This window comes from Zeus faber (assembly GCF_960531495.2).
Source record: "Zeus faber genome assembly, chromosome: 2".
In the NCBI taxonomy this organism is placed as follows: Eukaryota; Metazoa; Chordata; class Actinopteri; order Zeiformes; family Zeidae; genus Zeus; species Zeus faber.
This window is the reverse complement of record NC_137189.1, coordinates 48,547,820-48,564,871: the sequence shown is the minus strand read 5'-3', so window position 1 is coordinate 48,564,871 and position 17,052 is coordinate 48,547,820.

Below are 17,052 nucleotides of genomic sequence, written 5' to 3'. Positions count from 1 at the left end.
CATTTTTTGTGATGTGATGCAATTGTGTAATCGTTTGATATAAAAATATTGTCCTTTGACATTTATCGCTTTGTTTTCATGGGTGTCGACATGTAACGCTGACTATTAAGACTACGTAGCAGTTGCGGTTCATTCTGCAGTCGTACTCGGTGGGGAACTTCAGCAAGCAGGGTCCCCTGCACTCCAGAGGAAATTACAACCGGTTTCTCCCTGCGAGGAGCCTCTCTTTAACCTGCACAAGAATGTTAATGTTGACACGAGTGAGGAGAAGATCAGCTTCTCCCAAGGACTGATGTGGAGAGGGGGGTTTTGGCGCTTTCTGCATCTGATCACGCCGTACAAGGGTTGGACTTGGCGGCTGAGCACTCTGAACCCTGTGCGATCACAGCTTGCGTCGGGCCCTGGGACCGAACACACCCCATGAACTGAAGACCGCAGCAGGCAAACACCACCGGCAACAGCGGCGAAGCCGCCTGGGAAATACAGTAGAAAGTAATAATAAGAAAAATAATCACTTCACTAATCCACCGTGGGGAAATTCTTCCTGTGTATTTTACCCATCCTGACTGTGCGGGAGCAGCGGGGGAGCGCTCGAGTGCCAGTGGCTTGTTTCAAGGGCATCCTCATCACCGACATTCATCCAAACCCCACGGCAGTGACGGGCTTTCAGAGGACCGAACGATTCATTTGACTCTTAACACGAACGACTATACATGAATAATGTTCCCTCATGGAGTCCAAGAGGTTTATTTCCACTCTGCCAAAAACATATGAGGACCATAGATTATTTAATAACAGTATGATGATGAGCCCCAAACATGTCGTAAATACAGTCCATTTTGGCAACGTTTTCACTTTTTAACTGCATGTGTGCGTAAAAACAACCTTACTGAAGAGAAATGTGTCAGATGCATTGACCAAAGCCATTAAAATAACCTCATTCAGAAGACAATACTATTTAATCACAGTATGATCCACAGACATAAAATCGATGGGCCTCAGATCTAAACAGCAGTTAATATTTTCTGTATAATACGTTTGTATGTACAATACAATGTATAAGGGGAAAACAATTACAGTTTGGCTTGAGTAAGTGACGAGCAAATAAACAGGGTTTTACTGTCCAGCTCTCACCCTGGGCTGTTTAAACTGTGATGAGAACAGTGGGTGCATATAGAGAACGTTCAGAGATGATATATTGCGATATTCTTCAGTTTATGTAGGGCAGAATGCGTGGAAAATTATGTTCTCTGTTTAAAATGGGATATTTGAATGACAATTTGAATTGAGTCTACTAATTGAGCTTTCATGAATTCATATCAACGCTGTCCATATCAGACATAATATCATCAAAACATTTACAAATTATGAATATACGATTTGTACTCTATGTACTCTATATACAGTATAGACAAACTGTGATGTCTAAACTGCTAGAGTGAATTCAAACGGAAGCAAAGACTTATCTGAAAGCTTAAATACTGCATTTGCTGATTAGCAGCAGGGGGAATGAAGGGTGAGGAGAGTTGGTAGAACAGTGGTAAGAAAAAGAACATCTTTTAGCATTTCTCTGTGGTCGTTCTGGAGGTGCGAACGAAGCGCGGAGGTCTCTGGTCACAAGCGTTGGCATCATCTGTGTTTATCCTTCAATCACCTCCCTGCCAATTCCACAATGTGCAATTTGAGTTTGTCTGGCAGTTGCCCAGTCAGCGGGACACGGTGTCGTGTGGTGTCTCTGTACGGGAAACATCCTCTCTCCTCAGCAAATCACACACCAAGCAAAATAAGTGGTTGAATGAATTACAGGCTTACTTGAGAGGGCCTTCTGTGCACGCGGAGGCAGCCATCATGCATCCTACTCGTGGCCCTGTCATTACAGACAACACTCTGAGACCCCCGTGGCAGGCTAATGACTGCTGCCAAACCGTGACTCTTTCCCTGGATGGCATTCTGCATCCTGGGCCGGACTGCTGATGACCGGCCCCTGATGCCCAGTTGTGCCCCAGGGAGGACGGGTCTGAACGCAGGCTTCAGAATTATCCCGGGGCTGTTGCGGCTCGTCACAGTTTGCCATTCAATAGGATACATTCTCTGACAGTCATGACAGTCCCTGTGTCCTGACATGTCAAAATGATCGTGTTTGAATAGCCTCAGAAAGTCCCATGAAGCCGTCAATATACTTGGTTGTAACGACGCGTACACCACAATGACACGTACACCACAACGACAGATACACCACAACGACGCACACGTGTGCGTCTCTGACAGTAAAGAGTATCCACCAGGGTCAAATCGGTCAAATCCGGGACGACACCGGAAAATCTTGTTGAGAGGAAGTTATCGGGACAAAGACTGCTGGACAAAACCCAGCCTCGGCCCCGTCCCCTCTCCGTTTCTCCGACATCTCCCTGCGTGCTCACACTTATGCATGCAGTCCATGGTGACTTGTAAAACGATGGCAATCTCACGCTATTCTGGTAAGACTTTATCACTGTAAACGCGAGTAATTGTGAAAACACAAGTGTGGTGTGGTGTGTGGATAGGATGGTTTGAGGAGCCACTCCTGACCTGGATCTAGGTGATTGGGATCAGGGTGGCTGCCTACCAGTTGCTCACTGGTTGGGCTAACGAGCAGCAGGTTAAAACCCCCATCCCCACACACACTCACTCAGGATAGGAGCCCTGTCATGACATGTTCCATCTGCTCCTGGCTCGTTCCACCTAGCCTCCTCTCTGCGATAAACCTGTGTTTACAACCCATCGTCGTCTCTGTCTCTATGCTGGAGGGTCCTGAAAACGCCACTTGGGTGGAGTGTGGTCAGCAGAACTGCCACAACAAGTTTCTCTTTAAAGCTTTCCTTCATTCTCTTTGTTCGTTTAGAGTCGGAGCCACCTGTCGAATCCTGATATACTGCCCCCACTGGCCATGTGTTGAATTGCATCCTGCTCACAATTTCCGAGGACGCGCACAACCAACGCTCCAAAGGAACGCAGGATACGCGGGGCAGCCATCTTGTGTACGCGCTGGCATAGTTAGAAGCAGTTATACTGTATATTAGGGCCTTGAGAGGAAGAGACAGAAACTCCCCAGAGTACTGTGGGGAGTAGGGAGCAACGCCATCCCAAAAACTATCGATTTGGTTTTATTAACGTTTAAATAGAATCGTCCGACTCCAACAGACCTGTGTTTACATGTTGCTGGTGTTCCTGGCGATGTCTCTGGCTATCCTCGCACCTCCTCTACCTCTCCTTTCTCCTCTCTCTCATTCTCTTTCCCATCTGACTATTGCTGCAAGACGGGAAGGATTGCTGATTCGCGACTGTCTTTTCAGTTCCAATTTGAACACTAGATCTACAGTTTTTCACTTGGAGACCACTGTCCAAGATACATTTGTGAAATCCATATTTCGAGATTTTGATTTAATTCCAGTTACGTCCTGTGTGCTAAAACAAAAGGTGAGCGCAAAAACTAGACACAACATTGAAGAATCTGTATTTTAACTGCTGAACCAACTGACTGTAACAGTGCCAGTGGTCTCTTTATTTAGGGCTTCCACTTCCCTTATGATTCATTTTTACTTACTTATTTTGTCGCTCACTTTGACTTTGCTCAGCATTTTTCCAAAGATTCAATTGTGGCCTGGCAAATTCAGTTTGTTTCTGCAGTTTCTGAGTAGACATAGCCGAGTGACATTTTAAGCTGGAAGTAAAAAGTAAAAATAAAACTAGTCCCTCTCAGAAGTGGAAGACCAGTAGATGGAACGGGAAGTTTTGTTTTATTTTTACGACTAGGGCCTGGATGACCTCACAATGATTACTTATATAGAACCCAGTAAGGAACCACTAAGTTTTACAATAAAAAAGTGTCTACTACTGACTTCAGACCTTCATGCCTTCAAGGATGCTCGTGTTTTTGTGCACCTGTGTCCATGACGTATGCACTTTTAAGCTGTAATGTTGGGTTTGTGAAGGCGGAACAAATAGGAGCGCAGCTGAGCAGTGATTGGATATTTCTTTATTCTAGTCGGACAATCAGAGTTTAATTAGGCACAAAGTGCTCCGCTTGATGCGACCGTCTGTGCAGGGGTGGGGGTGATTACAGGCCAGCATGGCTTATCTCCCTCTGGCAGCCGACTCGGGACATTACATTCGCATTTCCTTTTTTCCTCCGCCATCCTACAAAAGATGCCTCCTGTGTAGTGCCTCAGCAGAAAAATAAAACAAATTGCCCAAGCATCCCCTTGCCTACTGCAAAACTCGCCTTTTAAAGTTTCCAGTAGTGGTGCTCGGAAGACTTGACAGCCATTGGAGACGAAATATCATCCCTCGTGCGTACCACAGATGACAGGAGCTGGAGCGTGATTCACCCGTGTGGCCGCGCATTGGGTGCAATTACACGTTTATTTTTTCTTAAACTATTTAACCATCAATTTTCCTCTCCCTGGCAATGCAAGCTTATTCGTCGGGCATATTTCATACATAAGGGCTATTCAATGTGCCTTACATACTATATACATTTTAAGGCATAAAATACATGTTATAATCGCAAAGATGAACAAACACATAGACATAAAATGGTAAAAACAGACAAAAAGACATTGAAGTGCGATTTCAAAACAGGCCTGTTCACTTACAAACAGGGCAGGACTGGCAGGACCAACTCTCATGGAAGTTGGTCAGACAATTACCTCCAGACTAAATGTTGAGAGTAAGTGTGTAATAATGTGTGCGGGAGGAATTTAGTTGACGCTCTTGCATTGCGGTGAGACGGGGGGGCCTGCGAACCGCCTTTAAAAGCTGAAACGGAAATACGATAAAAGGAAAACCCAGACTCCCCAGCCCTGTCGTGGTGGCCGCAAACAGGCTCCTGACTACCAGTCGCCTTCTAGGGGTTTGAGCTCAGTTATTTGGCTTTTACTGCGCCTCTCACCTGCTGCAGTGAGGGAATGTGCTTTACATAAAGTTGGTCCGGAGAAGTATTTGTTTCGCACTTCGTCCGCAACAACACTTTTGAGCCTGTTTTTGTGGCCGCGTGTTTCAGCCGCCCGCGTGATTCCCACGCCTGGCAGGAGATTTGAGGCGGTGGAAATGGCTTTGCGGCTCGCACCGGCCTGCAAGCGTCTTCAGACTTGAAAACAAGAACGCGACGTGAACGTGTGTCATTCGGGGAGACAACGCAGAGCATCACCAGGAGACCACACACCTGACTTCACTTTTTTTGCTTTGAGGCCCAGCTCGGCAGAAGTGGAAAAAGTGAACAATTTAGTCACACACGTGCTGCTATGCATATACTGTTCCAAGTTAGTGTTTTAATCACATTGCAGGCATTTTCTCTTAACCACACTGGCTGATAATGGTTTGGTTTGGTGTTTCTAGGCACCTCAGCCGACATGAGCTGCACCAAACTCATAGCGTCATGTCGCTATGTAGTTGTTCAGCAAACTAGGTCGTTTGGTCAACCATAAACAGTCAAACCTTACCAAACAATAAACAATGTAATTATAGAAACATAGCATCTTCTCCTGCCCGAAGGCCAAGCAATGTCTTCTTTTTTGCAGCAGTTTAAATTCTGTCACAGTTGTATGAAATACGGTGACAGAGCTGAGGACAGGCTGCTCCAGAGGTCAACAGAACCAAAGCCACAGGTTCACATTTTAACGCTCTCCCAAGCTTAGACAAATGAGTATTTGTTGCACAACATGGTTGGATGGATGAGTGGGTGGTGTGATCGGGGAAGCAACGTGACTTCTCGGTCAAAATACATGTTTCCCCGCCGGAGTAGCACCTCCCTGTCCCTTCTGCATCAAAGGTCAGACACTTCATCTGGAATGCCATACTACGTACTACATAATACATGTGCATGCAAGTATTATCGTCCAGCAAACTTTAGTACTTTGTGTCAGTAAAAAGATCGATGGCTTCAGGGACACACACCAGTGGCCTGACCCACCGTCCACCACTGCTTGTTGTTATCTTTCCAGACCCTCATCCAAAGTAGAATTATGCATGATGGGATATTCGTGGCAGCCTAATATGCAGTGTTTACATGCCATAGTATTTTACGGGATCTATGATGTCATCCTGTTTTTTTACATGCTTAGTGAGTATGATATGGTTTAGTTTCACACTATTTTACATCACATACGATCACAATGAAATAATCCCCTCCTCATTCCACACAGTCATCAAGGACCGATGCCAAAACGTTCTGATTTCTGATTTCCAATTTCGAGGGTTTTGGACGTTCTCAGATCGTTTCCATTTTAAAACACAGCCTCACATGAGGCTCACAGTTTGTAAATGTCTCTTCCTTAAAAGAGATATTACAGCCCTGCCAAGGGTAACGCTGGTGTCCTCAAGTGACCGTATGCAGGAATGGGGTAAAACAGAGTTCACTTGTGTGTGTGTGTGTGTGTGTGTGTGTGTGTGTGTGTGTGTGTGTGTGTGTGTGTGTGTGTGTGTGTGTGTGTGTGTGTGTGTGTGTGTGTGTGTGTGTGTGTGTGTGTGTGTGTTTTAGATTTCCCCTCAGAAGGTCTTGAAACCGCTGTGCTCTGAGGTCTGTGCTTGGCAGGACGGCCATTCTGGTTTTCCATTTTGGCAGGTCGCTTGTAGACGTGGCCGCCTGAAAGCATGACACCAGCAGATTGGTAAACTTCTGACTCGGGCCCCTTCCAGGGCTCCCAGTTGATGGCTTTACAGTGTACGCTGAGGAGCTTTGAAGCCACATTTCCCATTACTCTGCTCTGGCCAGCAGTAATGGGACTGACAGATGCCACGCCCATTTGGATCATTGATGTTTGCAGTGTCCTCCAGAGGGCTGCTTTATATCATGACTCGACACTGGAATATTTTAATTCTGATTTAATTCAGGAGACATGTTGTGCTTCTTTTGATTCTCAGCTTTTGATTGCACACTGATGAAGGCTTGAAACATCTGGCTGTTATGTGCCATTACATCTTGTATTAATGAGCTGATTAAAAGGAGATCTTGCAGAGTTTAACATTTTAGTCTCAAGGAATGTTTTCCTCTGGTGTGTCAGCCACATTACGCAACAAGATGGTCCTGGGTTCGATTCCTGCCTGGGGCGGGAATGTTGGCAACGTGCTCAGGTGGGTTATCTCCCAATTAGGGGCATTTCAATGTGGAGTTTGCACGTTCTCCATGTGCTCACATGGGTCTCCTCCAATATAAAAAAATACCTCAATTAAAAACACGCAGCACACTTTCCTGTCTGGTGCCTGGTCCCCAGGCGCTGAGGGCTGCCCCTGGAGGAAGGACAGCAAGGATGGGAGAAACGCAGTCACCACTACCTGCATGTCTGTGTTAAGAGCATTGCACCTATAAGACAGATAAAATAATTCTTCTTCATAAATTTTCAGTAGGTCTATACTAAAATGAAAGTGTAAGCAACAAGAAAGATTGATTATTTGGAAAACCTTTTCAATCTTTCTGAATGTGTCGTTTAGTTTTTGTCTGTTATGTCTGACAAGAATCAAGTGTTTTTTATGCCAATCACTGTTCCTTATACAGTATATACATAATATTAACATATATATACGTATACATAATTAATACATATACACAGACTTTTTGAAAAATTGAAAAAATTAAAAAATAATTATTATAAAAATAAACATTTTAGTGTTCCCTACTCAAAGCACAACATTCATTCATTCACAAAGGCACATTTCTGTATCACATTAATTCCATAATCTGATCGCCATCTTGATTTATATTGACAGTGCATGAATAAATTTGCACGTCAAGCAGTTTTTGTGACTGTATGTGAACACTCTCACACCATACTATAGAGTACTATAGGAGAGAATATAGGTTACAAAAAGGGTATGGAACCAGCTATAGATGAAAGAAAAGGAACATAACAGTATGGAGCAGTACAGTACATGAGTCCAATCTGTGACAGTTGGACATTCACATTGTGACGGCAGTTGCCAACAAGACTTCCTTCATAGCTGCTGTGCAGCTGCGAGCTGCACAGCAGGACACGGCTGAGGCCAAGTGACCTTTCACACAAAAAAAACACTGTCTGACAAGACAGATAAACCACTGGAAGATGGCCCCTGTTCAGTACATTGAATGAATATTGTATCTGCTATTTATGTTTGTTTTCATAGGCGTCAGTCCCTGACATAGATTAATAAGACTATGTTGAATATGTTGGTCTTTTCAAGGTGACATTCAGAAAATATATATCAAAATGGACATGCAGACGGTAAACAAGCACATTTGTGAAAGTGCATGTTTTTTTGTTACACAATGGACAGTGGCATCTGATTAAAGCAGCCTTTTGAATATAGGGAAAATATGTGTCAGAATGAGCATATCTCTTTGTGTTGACCTTTCAAAGCCTTCTGCCCCTGATAGCTTTTCCCTGCAGCATATTGAACTTTTTTACCTTGATGTTTGAGAAGGAAGGAGGGGCAGCTGGTGGAGATCCACAGGGTCAGTACCAGAGGTCGTCTGGTGCTATGTCCTGCTGTGAGACTAAAGCTTTGAAGAGCTGATGAGTAATCACCTTTCCGTACTGTGTGACAAGATGAGTGACTGACAGAGATCATATTCTGTTATTGCATATCGATGGAGATGAATGACATGTGAAAATATTTCCCCTTTTTTGCTTTCCAAACACTTTCAAACGTCCACCACAAAGTGAGCAAAACACATTATAAGTTTGGGCTTCCACAGAATCTCTGAAACTGATTCCAGCTGAAGTGAGCGTCCGTCTGCCTCGGGGAGAAAGCCGCCCAGCAGTGCAGATGGCTCCCTGACAGCAGGTCCTTTGGCCAGACTGGTGCTTCCAGCTTACACAGCTTGGAGGCTCCTAAAGAGTAATTATTTCCCACTCTCACCCCATGCAGCATCCTCTCATGCTGGATTAGCTAGAAGCATCTTACTAGCACAGCAAGCTTAGCGGAGGCGACATCCAAAGAGTCCAATTAAACCATCAGCAAGAAGATTGGCACTTTCTGTATGAAGGATCAGAATTGTTATAGTTCCAATGGATCTGACAGTGATTTACTGCAAACAGAGCGACCAGCAGCAACGACAAAGCCACAATTACCGATACATGGCTTGTGTTTCATTGCTACCCACTCATCCTGGGTGGGTAGCAATATCAGAGAAATGTGGCCACTTGAGACGTCTCTAAAACAGTAGGAATAATGAGATACATCCGTCTGTTGCTTGCTCAGTTTTGGATATCCCATAAATCTCAGGATGCACAGAAATAATTTGTTTTGGACAGAGTTAGAGTAATGAGTACTTTCTCTTGGGTACCAGCCAATACTGAATGCGACTCTTCTCCAGGGTTTTTTCCGGCAAATGCGACTGCATTTCCAAACTCCTCATAGGGGCTATAAATAAAACCAAGAATAGGAAAATTGAAATCACTGTGCAGCAGGTTTCAATCAACTGTTCAAGCAGAACAAGGAAAACGTGCACAACAATGGAATCTTATCTGAACACTGGAGCTGTGTCTTCCCATTCCAGTGCGTACTTCCTGTACTGCAAAGAAATCTGGCAAAGAAAGACCAAAAAATATGTATAAACAAGAAAGAATACTCAACAGTCTGCAAAATATTGTATTCTTAAAATAATGAAGGATATCTGAGGACAGTGTCTCCTTTCAGACGAAAGAGCAGGAAACGTCTGCTGCTCTCTTTGAAAAGTTAATTACATATTTCCCCGAAAGAAAAAAGTTATTCTAAGTAAGATACATACATTTTTAATAGGTTTTCTCGAAGCGGCCTGAATAATGTTATTCACACAATCTTTTCTACATTTGGAAGTATTTCTGTCTTGTTGAGATTTCCGGCTCCTCTACAGTCCTCTACCTTGTACATCAGCAACACCATCATGTCTTTGTGTGGGTGTCATAAAACAAGCTATTCTCCTTCTGACCTTCTGGTTGAAACCACAGGCACTACATGGTTGTAGCATCTGTCACGTCACCTGTTGGTTTCTGATGAGAAAATTTGAAGCCTCGGGTTAAAACACCATCTTCACAAAAACACAGCCAGAACTTCCTCAATTTGGGCAACTGTGTATTGTCTTTGTATTTCAAAGGCACTTCATTTCCATTATTCCGTGATACTATAAGTTAAAGCAATGGTGGATCTGACTTTCAAATGGAATTTATGTAAAAATAATTTTCAAAATACCAACTCAGATACCGGTTCAGATACCCTGAACTTGGCCATGACCCTGCGTATTTTATTTGTATTTATAGTGAGAATATTCTTCATTTTCCATTGACTTTCATTCAGTTTGAGGTTTTCTGAAGCATAGAAACCTTTGGCCAAACTGCATTTGTGGTGTGGCGATGATGTGGTTTTAGCAGCTACACCTGTCTTGGGACTAGGTAATCGGGCCCTGGATCAGGGGTGGCTCTACTCCTGTTGCTCGTCAGAACAATGAGCATAGGTTAAATCGCCCATTCCCACACACACATAGGAGGTGCCCTTGTCATAACATGTTTCCATCTGCTCCATCGGCTTGTTCCATCTTGCCCACTCTCTACAGTAAACTGACACCTTTGAAAACCATCACCTTTGTCTCTGTGTTGGGGAGACTGGGAAAAGCCACTTGGGTGCTGTATGGCAGGGGAACTGCCACACTGGTGCCCGAACAGGGACCCGACAGAGGGAAGGCACACAGAAGAGCTGGCCGAAGACGCACCGCAGCCACTAGCAAGTTGATGGACGGCCGCAGCCCCAGCCCTCCCCTGACTGGCAGCAGAGCCCACCAGATGGACAGGGGGAGAAGCAGCCACAGCAGCCACCAAGGGTAACCACATGCACCTAGCTACTCCTCCAAGCAGCCGCCACTGGAACCATCAGCAGCCCAGCAGCCAAGCCACCCCTCCAAGCAGCCCCTGCAACAGCTAAGCTTGGCAACACTTCCACCAGCCGGCACAGCAGCCTAAAGCCCCATGCTCCGGAAGGGAGTAGAGAGTAGTCTGTTTCGTTGCCCTGGGGGATGGTTGCCCATGGACCATGCTTTTCTGGGGTTCCGGGTCTCTCGGAAAAGGGACTGTTTTTGTTGGTCACTTTTGTTTACTTAAGATTTGGGAACCCTGTTTTAGAGTCTGTGCTTTTATTATGCTAAGGTATGGGTACAGCCTTTTGTCTCTCTGCTTGGTCTGGGGGTAGGGGGTTAGGTTTAGGCCAGGGAGTATCCCTTGCCTCAGTTTGGTGTTGGGGATGTGTGTGGTGTGGGGTTTGGTCTGTTATAAGCAGCCACACCTGTCTAGGTCATTGAGCCCGGGATCAGGAGTGGCTGTACACCTGTTGCTCATCAGAGCAATCAACAATCACAGGTTAAATCACCCATCCCTGCACACACACACTGGAGGAGCCCTTGTCAATACATGTTTCCATCTGCTCCGGGCTTGTTCCATGTTTCCCACTCTCCACAATAAACTGGTACATTTTAACACCATCGCCTGTGTCTCTTTGTCGGGGATCCCGGGAAAAGCCACTTTGGTGGCATGTGGCAGGGGAACTGCCCCAGCATTTTGGGTTTTAATGATCATCCGTAATGGCTGCCACTTGGTTGAACACACCTTAGAACTAATTTAGAAACCACTTAGAAGAATCTTAGAACTATCAGAGAAATATAGCTTAGTCCAATTTGATTTATTGACAGTACAGGTACGATGAGAGAAGGATCGACTGTTGGGTACGCCTCGCATGTAGTATTTACTCAGCCAATATCTCTCCATGCTGAAAAAAACCCTCAAAGCAATTGTGCCGTATCTATGGCAACTCTTACACAAACAAAACCAGTGGAGGTAGTGTGTAGAGTGGTCACGGCCGATGGATGTGTGAATCATTCTGTCTTGTGAAGGAGCATAAACATCACAGTCAGTCTCCCATTTGCATGGTCGTTTTAAATAAAGGTGGCAGTAGGCGGCATTTATGTTACATGTTTCTGTTTTCAGGATGAAATATGAAAAATCTCCAAAGCACACTGATAATTCTGCTATAGAAACTACTTGAAGTCACTATTATTGTGCCTTCTCACAATAACAGAGTGGGCAGCTGTTTGATATTATTGTTTATTGAGTGGCGTTGAGTTGAGTGTTGAGTGTCATGACTAAATCAAGTCACATTGTGACTATAAGTTTGTCATCTGAAGGAATGTTTATGAGATACGATGCGACAAGCCTCAGTTGGAAATCGTAATCGGATAAACATACATAATATACAGTACATGCCTGCTTTGAGAGCATAAAATGTCAGCAGAAGTTGTTTTTGTGAACATTTTAGTAAATCCGCACTGATTTGTCGTGGTCAAATTGCACAAAGAGTAAATAAAATAATACTCATTGACATTTCACTGCATATATGTATGAACGTATGTATATGTATGTGACAAATAATCTCTTGAACTTGAACTTGAACTTGAACCTTTAAGGGACATCAGACAATCCAGTGAAGTGCCGGCTCAGCATTAATTGTAGTTAATTATCATGATTATGCCATCTCCCATATCTCCCGTCCTCCATGCCATTCATTATTTGCTTATTTATCTTCATATTGAGATGATGCCAGTTAATGCACTGACACAGTGCGTTAACTGGCATGGCTCGCTACTGGAGTGGTGTTTTGTCTGGGTGGTCTTTACCCTGCGTGAAGAGACTCTCTGTCTTGTCACGGATCTGCTCTTTATCACTCGAGCGGAGCCGTAGTTTGGGAGCTGGTCCCGGGGTTGGATCTCACGCACCCTCCACTGCTCCCAATCCTAAATACCGCCCCCCTCCGCCCACCACCGCCACCACGACAGCCCCAGGGCTCCCTACGGCGCCCTTGGACGGGGGTAAGTACTGTACTGGGCTGCGAGCCAGAACCTCAGCCAGCTCCCAGCGACAATAAGAGCCTTTTCTCTATGGAAACCCCACGAGGTGAGCCGGGGCGGTGACATTCCCCACATTATCCTTTCCCTCACAAAAAAAATGACTCAATTCTGTGTCTCTAATAATCTTTAAGCGTGTTTTCAATTTTTTTTATTCTTGCCATCAGCGGGTGGCCCTGCATTCACTGTCCCCACTAGCTGTGACCGAGAAACAAGGCCCATTTTCAATTATTCAAAGCAAACTGTGGAAACACAAATATTCCCCAAAATGGATCGCGTGGGGTTATGAATCTGCCACGACATCAGAGGAAGTCGTCTTTTTCTTTGTTTTTTGATGTTCAGAGGTGTGGAACCTTCATGCGTGCCTACACACCGTAGGCACGCAAACGATTGTTTACAAACACAAATACCGACCATGTCCCCAATTCAGCACCGGCCAGAATCAATACCACCACAGTCACATTCAGCAGAATCACTGAACTGGAAGACTGTTCCCTGAAGGTACTTATATTAAGTATATACTGTATACTATATGGTATATATACTATATTTATGTATATATATGTGTATATATATATATATACTGTATATATACACTCACACACATACAGTATATATACATATATATATAAAATGTATTTAATATAATGTATAATGTCTTATATGTCTTTATGTATCTCTCTTACACTTTAAATGTGTGTGTGTGTGTGTGTGTGTGTGTGTGTGTGTGTGTGTGTGTGTGTGTGTGTGTGCAGGGATGCAGACAGCTCTCTGCAGTCAGATGTGAAAAATAAGAAATGACAGCTGTATACATCAGGACTAAGTATTTGTAGTAAATACTCCTCACACCTCTCCCCTCCCTGTTCTTTTAATCTCCTTTGATATGAATGTAAGTGCGTGCCGGGTGCCACACACCCTGCCTTGCACTGTGTTTACTTCAGAAAGTACCTAAAGAAATACAGGAAATGGTTCCTATATTCGTCACCGCCGACACATCTTGCCACAAGCATTTTGGTTTCATGACGCCTCGGAGAAAGGTGAGAACAGTGGCGCCTTCTCTGATTGGTTTGCCGAACAACAACGTCACGGAAGGGGCCAAAAACGGGTCGTGGAGGCGGCGTTGTGCTATCGACGCCGTTCGCCCGTGCAGCGCGGTAAAGATCGAATGTGGCTGACGTGGAAGAAAAATAATCTCACAAAGGTCTCATGTAGAAATAATCAATCCGTGTTCCATACTTGGAAAACAGCACTGAGAATGAACTCACGTTGCGGGTGGGGCTGGTGACGGAGCAGAAGCGTTTGGTGCCGAGGGCGATGTTTGAGTCCCAGAGGAAGCCCATACGGAGGCCGTGGCACTGAGCACGCTTGCACTGTGCCGGTGGGGCCGCTCCCTGAGCTCGTCAGGATTTGGCGGCGGTGATTAGGGATCGAGGTCCGGAGGCCCGCACGGAACCCGTGGCACCGAGCGCGCGTTTACCGTGTCAGCGGGGTTAGTCGGTGAGCGGGCCTGTACGGTGCCGAGGGAAGCCACCGGGCGTGTCCGTGCAGCGCCGGCCGCGGCAGCTCAGGGTCACCACTGTGCATGTAGACATGTAGGAATAGTGGTAGAAACACTCAACTGAGCCGTTTGCAGCTGGCGAGGTTCCCTCCTTCAGCCTCATTACACGACATGACTTTCAAGGTCGTTTTGGCAACCATTTGAGATGGGGCGGAGTCAACGACGTCCGGGGTCGTAGCTGTAATCAACGTGTGTGTGTGTGTGTGTGTGTGTGTGTGTGTGTGTGTGTGTGTGTGTGTGTGTGTGTGTGAGAGGGAACGACTCAAATCTATTATTACGATCCCCATCAGCAGGTTTTGTCAAACCGAAAAACTGCATCCGTGTGTTTTTCCGTCTTTAGATCTGTGATCCTCAAAGACAGCATTGTGTTGGTAACATGTTAAGTAGCATGTTAGTTGTTATGTTAGTAACATGTTAAGTAACATGTTTAGTAGCATGTTTAGTAACATGTTAGTTGTTATGTTAGTAACATGTTAAGTAACATGTTTAGTAGCATGTTTAGTAACATGTTAGTTGTTATGTTAGTAACATGTTAAGAAACATGTTGAGTAGCATGTTTAGTAACATGTTAGTTGTTATGTTAGTAACATGTTAAGTAACATGTTTAGTAGCATGTTTAGTAACATGTTAGTTGTTATGTTAGTAACATGTTAAGTAACATGTTTAGTAGCCTGTTCAGTAACATGTTAGTTGTTATGTTAGTAACATGTTAAGTAACATGTTACTTAACATGCTACTAAACATGTTAAGTAACATGTTTAGTAACATGTTAGTTGTTATGTTAGTAACATGTTAAGTAACATGTTAGTTGTTATGTTAGTAACATGTTAAGTAACATGTTTAGTAACATGTTAGTTGTTATGTTAGTAAAATGTTAAGTAACATGTTAGTTGTTATGTTAGTAACATGTTAAGTAACATGTTTAGTAACATGCTAGTTGTTATGTTAGTGACATGTTAAGAAACATGTTTAGTAGCATGTATAGTAACATGTTTAGTATCATGTTTAGTAACATGTTAGTTGTTATGTTATTAACATGATAAGTAACATGTTTAGTAGCATGTTTAGTAACATGTTAGTTGTTATGTCAGTAACATGTTTAGTAACATGTTTAGTAACATGTATAGTAACATGTTAGTTATTATGTTAGTAACATGATAAGTAACATGTTTAGTAACATGTATAGTAACATGTTAGTTATTATGTTAGTAACATGATAAGTAACATGTTTAGTAACATGTTATGTAACATGTTTAGGTACATGTTAGTTATGTCAGTAACATGTTTAGTAACATGTTAGTTGTTATGTCAGTAACATGTTTAATAACATGTTACTAACATGTTAAGTAACATGTTAGTTGTTATTTTACTAACATGCTTAGTAACATGTTAGTTGTTGATGTTACTAACATGTTTAGTAACATGTTAGTTGTTATGTTACTAACATGCTTAGTTACATGTTAGTTGTTAATGTTACTAACATGTTTAGTAACATGTTAGTTGTTAATGTTACTAACATGTTTAGTAACATGTTAGTTGTTAATGTTACTAACATGTTTAGTAACATGTTTAGTAACATGTTAGTTGTTATGCTAGTAACATGTTAAGTAACATGTTTAGTAACATGTTACTTAACATGCTACTAAACATGTTGGTAACATTAACAACTAACATGTTACTAAACATGTTAGTAACATTAACAACTAACATGTTTAGTAACATGTTAGTAACATTAACAACTAACATGTTTAGTAACATGTTAGTTGTTTTGCGCCTGCGTAGAAGAGACTGAAAATCTGAAAATGTTCAGATTCAACCTCGTTGACCATTGAAAACAAGCAGGTGATGCAGCCCTGGTTTCAGGTGCAGGGACAGTGTCGTTTGGCTCGACTGGCTCCTTTGTGCAGCCTCCTAATTATTACTTATTAGTTGAAGTTCTATTTATTTATTAAGCACCGTTCATGCATACTGTATACTCATACTCATACTGTATCAAGAAGAACATTCAGTACAAGCACACAGCACTTCACACCACGCCCTACAAACCACAACAAAACAAACAGAATCAATACATGAAATTAAAATGGATTTGGAGCCGGAGTTGGGTTGCTCGAGTTGCTCGAGTTGCTCGAGTTGCTTGGTATCTACTTAAATATAAATTGAACAGATTTGTTTTAACATCCTTTTGAATGGTTCTGACACGGGAGTAAAACGGAATACAAAATGCTGTTCCAGGCTTCGGGGGCGTGAGAGGAGACGGAGGCTTCACCAACTTTCTCTTTGGTCTCGGGCGCCGTCAGACGGCCTCAGGGCTCCTGAGCGTGCAGGCGGGGGGCGCGAGGTGTGAGACAGGCAGCGATCCGTCGACCAAAGAGAGAATTTAACCTTTAAAATCTGTTCTGAGTGGAACCTGCAGCCGGTGCCGTTTTAAAAGTGCAGGACCGATGTGTTCATTATTTCGGGTGCTGCTCAGAACCCTGGCAGCAGCGTTGTGGACGAGCGGTCGTCTGGAAAGAGCTGTTTTAGGAAGATGCCTGAAATGACTAATATTGGCATCGCATCCCGTGTGTTACTGTAAGTCCCTTGACGCTTTGAAAGTTAATTTAATAGCGTCATA